Consider the following 6,171-nt stretch of genomic DNA (forward strand, 5'->3'; position numbering starts at 1 on the left):
TAAGATTATCAATCATCTAGAAGTCAAGTCTTATGAGGAATGGTTGAAGGAGCTGGGTATGTTTAGCCTGGAAAAGAGGAAAGTGAAAGGAGATATGATAGCCATCTTCAAATATCTCAAGGTCTGTCATATGGAAGAGGGAACAAGTTTTTTTCCCTTATGCTCAGGCCAATGGCTTCAAGTTACAAGAAAGGAGATTCTGACTACAAATCAGGAAAAAGTTTCTGACAGTAAGAGCTGTTTGACAGTGGAATGGTCTCCCTCGGGAGGTTGTGGACTCTTCTTCCTTGGAGGTTTTCCAGCAGAGTTTGGAAGGCCATCTGTCATGGATGCTTTAGCTGAGATTCCTACATTGCAGGGGGTTGGACTAGAGAACCTTTGGGGGTCCCTTCCAGCTCTTCAATTCTATGATTACACCCATTGCACATATCTATGTAAAGGCATTTTGGAGTTCAATATACTTGAAACCTTTTTTTTCTTGATCAATCTAAAATTTAAGTCTAAGAAAATGTTCCTTATAGATTATATAGTGATTTTCCATTGTTTAGGTTGTATAACACATTCTGATTCTCTATTCCACTCCTCTCTAAGATCCTGGACCTCTACTTTAAACCTCTTGAAGCCCATAGGTGTGAGTTGCATGAACACTTAATTCCCAGAATCCATTGTCAGAGTCATGCTAGGGAAGTTGTGATGGGCATACAGGAGTTTGATGTGAAAATTTTGACAAAGCATCGCTTAGACTAAAAAGAAATCAGCTCACAAAGAAACCTTCATTAGAATCCACAGTTTTAGATGTGGGAGAATTCAGCTCTAAGTGGATGCAGATACTGAAATTCCCTTTTTGTGCGTGTCCTTGAAGTGAATGCAATCTGCATTCATTCACAGTTAGTTGTTTTAAGACTGCAAAAAATATGTACAGTATTTAATTATATATTTTTGATGCATCCCTTTGTTTGACATTTCCTAATGTTGTTATCATGAAGTGCAAAGAGGTTTAGAACCTCTGGGGAAATGGCTAATTGATGGGCCATTCGCTGCTTCATATACCAGGAAAGCTAACACATAGAGAAGTGAAAAAAATAAGGTATTTGCTTTTGGCTATCAGGTGCCTCTTTTTCTTTTCTTATTTCTGAAGTGCTGCTTGTTACCAGAGGCAGCATATATGCACTAAAACTGCAATCCCAGCTTTGTCTACTCAGAAGTAAATCACATTGAATTCAATGAGGCTAACTCACAGACAAGTGGGTTTAGATTTTCAGCCTTAATCTACTGTACTTCCTATTCTGAATTATATATATAAAAAAGGAAATAATTACTAATTATTGTTCTTTTCACATGGAAATATAATAATCTCTCTTGTTGTTGTTGTTTAGTCGTTTAGTCGTGTCCGACTCTTCGTGACCCCATGGACCATAGGATTTTATCTGTGCTACTTGTTACCTATGGATTTTATCTGTGCTACTCCATTAAAATCTCAACCTCTGTGTGAAAGTGGGAAGAACCATCTGGATTTGAGTGCCCATTTTGACCTCTCTACATATATGTGTTTTACAGGAAACAATGAATTTAAAATTCCTCCCCAACCCCAGCTTTCTTGACATAACTAAATTGCCCTCTCTGATGCTCAAGTGAGGGAAATGAGATGACAATTTCATACTGAATTGTGAAATCAAGCTAGTAAGAGTGGCTGTAATCCTAATGTCGTTTACCTGGGAGTAAGTCCCAATGAATGAGTAGGCATGATTAGATTTGCAACGTGGATCTTTATTTAGGACTGACTGACCCACAAGGCAAGGTGAGGCGACTGCCTCAGATGGCAAGAGATTCCGATGTAGATCTATCTTTCCCCTTTGTTCCTGATGTAGATCTTCCCTGGCGGGGAGGAGGACACAATTTTGGGGTCTGTCTCAGGTGCCAAAACATATTGGATCGGCCAAGCAACTGAACACCTGAGGGAGAGACTATGAATGGGAGGAAAATTAAGCTAGTGAAAAGCCCTTACGTTCCCTGAGGCCGGTCAGGCTAAGCACTGGCGGGGGGCTAACCTTTTTCATCCCAAGGGGGACGATAGCATTCACACATGCTGTTTAACACATTAGAAGCAAAAAATCTGAAACTGAACCAGCACTGAAGACCCAGTTGTGACCACTGTTATTATAACTGTCAGAGGTTTTCCCCCTCTGACTGCCCAGACATCTCCGTCTCTGCTCCTAGCCAAGGAGGGATCTCAAGAAGCCTGATGCACGCTTGTAGCTTGAACAATGACGGCCTCCTTCCCTGACCCACACAATTCCCAGAAATGCACAGCCTCCTGCTAACATCTCCCTTGGGAGGCGCATGCCAGCCAGCTGGCCTTGCCGGCACCATTGCAAAAGAAAACTCCCTTCCACCGAATGGCAAAGGAAACCTGCAGTGGTCCTGAACAAGGGAGGCCTTTGGGGGTTTCTCACAGCAGCCGCAAAACGGGGAGTCTGGAGGGATGGTGGGCGGGGAGGGCGTTTGGTAAGAATGATGGGAAGAGCGACTGTTGGCCTTCTAGCTGGGAAGTTGATAAGTATATGATCTGGTGCATGATTTTGCCCACACCCACTGTGCTCTCCCAACTTGCGACTCCTCTAACCATTGGTACTCATTACCACCTCCAACAGTGGAGGAAAAACATAGCTATCATGGTTATTAGCCATTGATAGACCCAACCTTTGTGAATCTCTTTATTTTTCATCCACATTGGTGGCCATTACTATCTCCAGTGGGAGCAAACAATTGATCAACGGGAAAACTTATAAACACCATGCAAACAAATCAGGACAAATGCTTGTTTTTCCTAGCCATTCAGAAAGCACCCAGGAGCCATTTCGTCTGCAATCGGACCCGGCAGTCAAGCTTGAACCACTTTAAGTTTAAGAAGCCCTTCTGGGCTCTACTAAACCTCTCCTGTCCAACAATATACCGTAATCCCCCCAACTATCTGAAGTGCAGTTCTACCATGGCCATACAATATGATTATTCTGAATCTGCTGTAGGGAGTGTATCTATATATTTGTTCATCTTGACATTTATTAGAGTTTGGAGTCGATTTTTATTGTCTGTGGTAGATTTCATCCTTTGAAGTCTGCATGTGTTTAGGAAAGCTTGAGCGTCTGTCCCCAAATGCTGGTTTGGAATCAAATTACATTTTCAAAGTACCAGAAATTTTGGAGATTGAATGGATTCCTAACATAGGAATTCCAATTCAGTTGCAATTATTTACAGTACCCTTTCAAGAAACCCTTCTTTTCCTTCTTTAACACCCACATGCACAAAGCCAATTTGAATGAGAACTAGCACCTTGGCTAGTCCTGCTACTTGCCAAAGCTGGCTAGCAACAGAGGTTTATTTTTAGCGCACAAATGATAGCAGCTATAAACTCTTTTTAATGTAGACAAAAGCCTGATGCTTTTGTACTATTGACTCTGAACCATTCCCAAAGTACGACTTTTTTCCTTTGGGAACAAACCACACACACACACACACACACACACACACACACACACACCAAAAGGAAAAAAAGCCACGCTCCAGAAATCTGCCATCCCGTTTTTGATTTTGACAGCATCTTCCTGGCTTGGAATCGCCTGCGGTGTACCTCGCAGACCGCCCACAGCTCACGGGCTCCTTCTCCCATCATTGTTGACTCGACAATGAAGACTGTTTGTATTGTTCCTTCCCAGAAGCCTTGCCAATTGCACATGTGTCTCCAGCTGATAGCAAGCAGCTTTGGCAAGGCTCACGCTCCATCAGATAAGCTCTCAGGACTTTATTCCTTCACCTCTAGCATATCCCAGGTCCAGAGGGCAGGGAGTTGGGCTTTACATTTATTTATTTTTCTCCTTTTTTAAAAAACCAAACAACCAGCACTGAAGATCTTCAACTACAGATGATGGGCACATTTCTCCACTTCCATTGTGAATCCCATAGACTTTGCACCAGGTCATGAAAATCCAGGAACACAGTCTCACACCTAAGTCCACCTAGTGCAGTTACTGACTCTACACCAAACATCTCAGTTGGCTAGAGTGCGGTGCTGATAATGCCAAGGTTGCAGGTTCAAGCTCCACATGGGACGGCTGCATATTCCTGCATTGCAGGGGGTTGGACTAGACAATCCTCAGGGTCCCTTCTACAATTCTATGATCCCCAACCTGGTGCCCTCTAGATGTTGTTGGACTACAGCTCCCATCATCTTTGTTTAATTTCCAAGCAAAGGCTCTGCTGGTTTCTCTTTAAGGTTTCCAGACTCAAAAGAGAGCAGGGCAATTAAAGGCACAGAAGTCCTGTCCTCTATTGAGTCAGGCAACCCTACTGGCAGCCAGTGAAGTGTAGGTGGGTTCCCACGAGGCAAGACACAGTGATAACAGCAAGAACCTTTATTGAACTACATAACTGGGAAACAAGGGCAAAGGAACTGCTTATATACATTCCTGAAAATCGGGGCCACTCCCACTCCCAACGTGATTGGCTATCTAAACTTCCAAGCTGCAAATCACAGCTCAGAGCCAATGGCAGAGGCCCAAATCCTAAAATGTTCTGTGATTGGACATCATATTTCGAATCAGAACACATGAGCTCAGAATCCTTAATCCAGACTCAAGATCAGGCAAACACAGACCACTGAATACATAACAGTATTGTATTGCCAGGACTCAAAGAACCGCACTGGCTGCTGGTCTGTTTCCAAGCAGAATACAATGTACCTTAAAGACTTAAAACAGTTTAGAGACTGGGTACCCAAAGGGCAATGTCTCCTCTATGTCTCCTGCCACCTGAGGTCAGGTGAGTGGTGACCAATAAGATGGCCTTCTCATTGGTGGCCCCACAACTCTAGCATTCCTGCCCTGGGACTGGCACTGACCTTGGCATCTTTCTGGTGCCAGGCAAATGTCCCAGGATGACACAACTATTGTGTAACCAAAGCTGGTTTTAATCTAACAATTTTGTGAGTTTCACTGTTTCAACTACCTTTGTTTGTTTGTTTGTTTGTTTGTTTTAATTGTTCCTCTGATTTAACCTATCATTTGGCGCTTCCAGATAATTTGTTTACTGAGCGTTCATCTTCATTTGTTTATTATTATTTATTAAATTTCTTTGCACGGAGACCAGAAGCCATTGGCTATTAAGTGAGCGTTCACTCTGATTTGCTTTACAGGGAGGTTAGGTTAGACGTTGCCTCAAAGTCTTATTCCACACTTTCCACGGCATTTCTCCCTAACTTTCCTTATTGCAAATAGTCTGTTCATTTGTGGAAGTTGATTTGTCAAGCAAGACCACCCAATGAACCTGAATTTGCCAGTCTGTGATTGAATCGCACCTGAAAATAGCAACAGTCTGAAAGTGCCTGTTGGCTTTATTTTCTAATTGCTCTGTTTTTACCTGTTTGGTGCTCTGGGGATTTTGCAAACTTATATCCCACTTTTGTGTAGATAGACACACAGATACTAGACACACAGATACTAGATATATAGATGATAGATGATAGATAGATAGATAGATAGATAGATAGATAGATAGATATGTGTGTGAGAGATAGATAGATAGATAGATAGATAGATAGATAGATAGATAGATAGATAGATAGATATTTGCCTAACCTACACTGGTGTAGTAAAGATTGCTGAGATAACATTCACGAACACTCAAAGAGCATACCATACCGGTACATGCTGTTTGTGGTGGATTGGGCAGCATCACCCCAACATCATGGAGCCCAATTTTGCATATGGCCCTGCCTACTACTTGCATGCGGCCCCTGAAAAGTTGCCCAGAAAGGAATGTAATCTTCAGGCTAGAAAAGATTCCCCACCTCTGCAATAGGACATTTGGGGGTGGGGGACGACGACATTGAGAACTCTTTCTGGGCCTGCACAACTCATCCTGCATTTTTTAATGCTCTGCCATCCTCATCAGCCACCAAGTCCACAGGCTCCCAGTTTCTCTCAGCCTCAGTCTTCATTCCGCTCCAGTCTGTATTATGGGCATAAGGCTACTGGCCTGTCATACAAGGATGTTTTTGAATTATTGGGGAAAGGGTTGTGAGAAGGGCTTTGAGCCCTTAAGAAAAATGTGGCATGCATGCGATTGCAAGCATATTGCATACAAGCTATTGTCAGTCGATCAATCTCCTTTATTGGC

Source organism: Zootoca vivipara, chromosome 7 (assembly GCF_963506605.1).
Source record: "Zootoca vivipara chromosome 7, rZooViv1.1, whole genome shotgun sequence".
Lineage (NCBI taxonomy): Eukaryota > Metazoa > Chordata > Lepidosauria > Squamata > Lacertidae > Zootoca > Zootoca vivipara.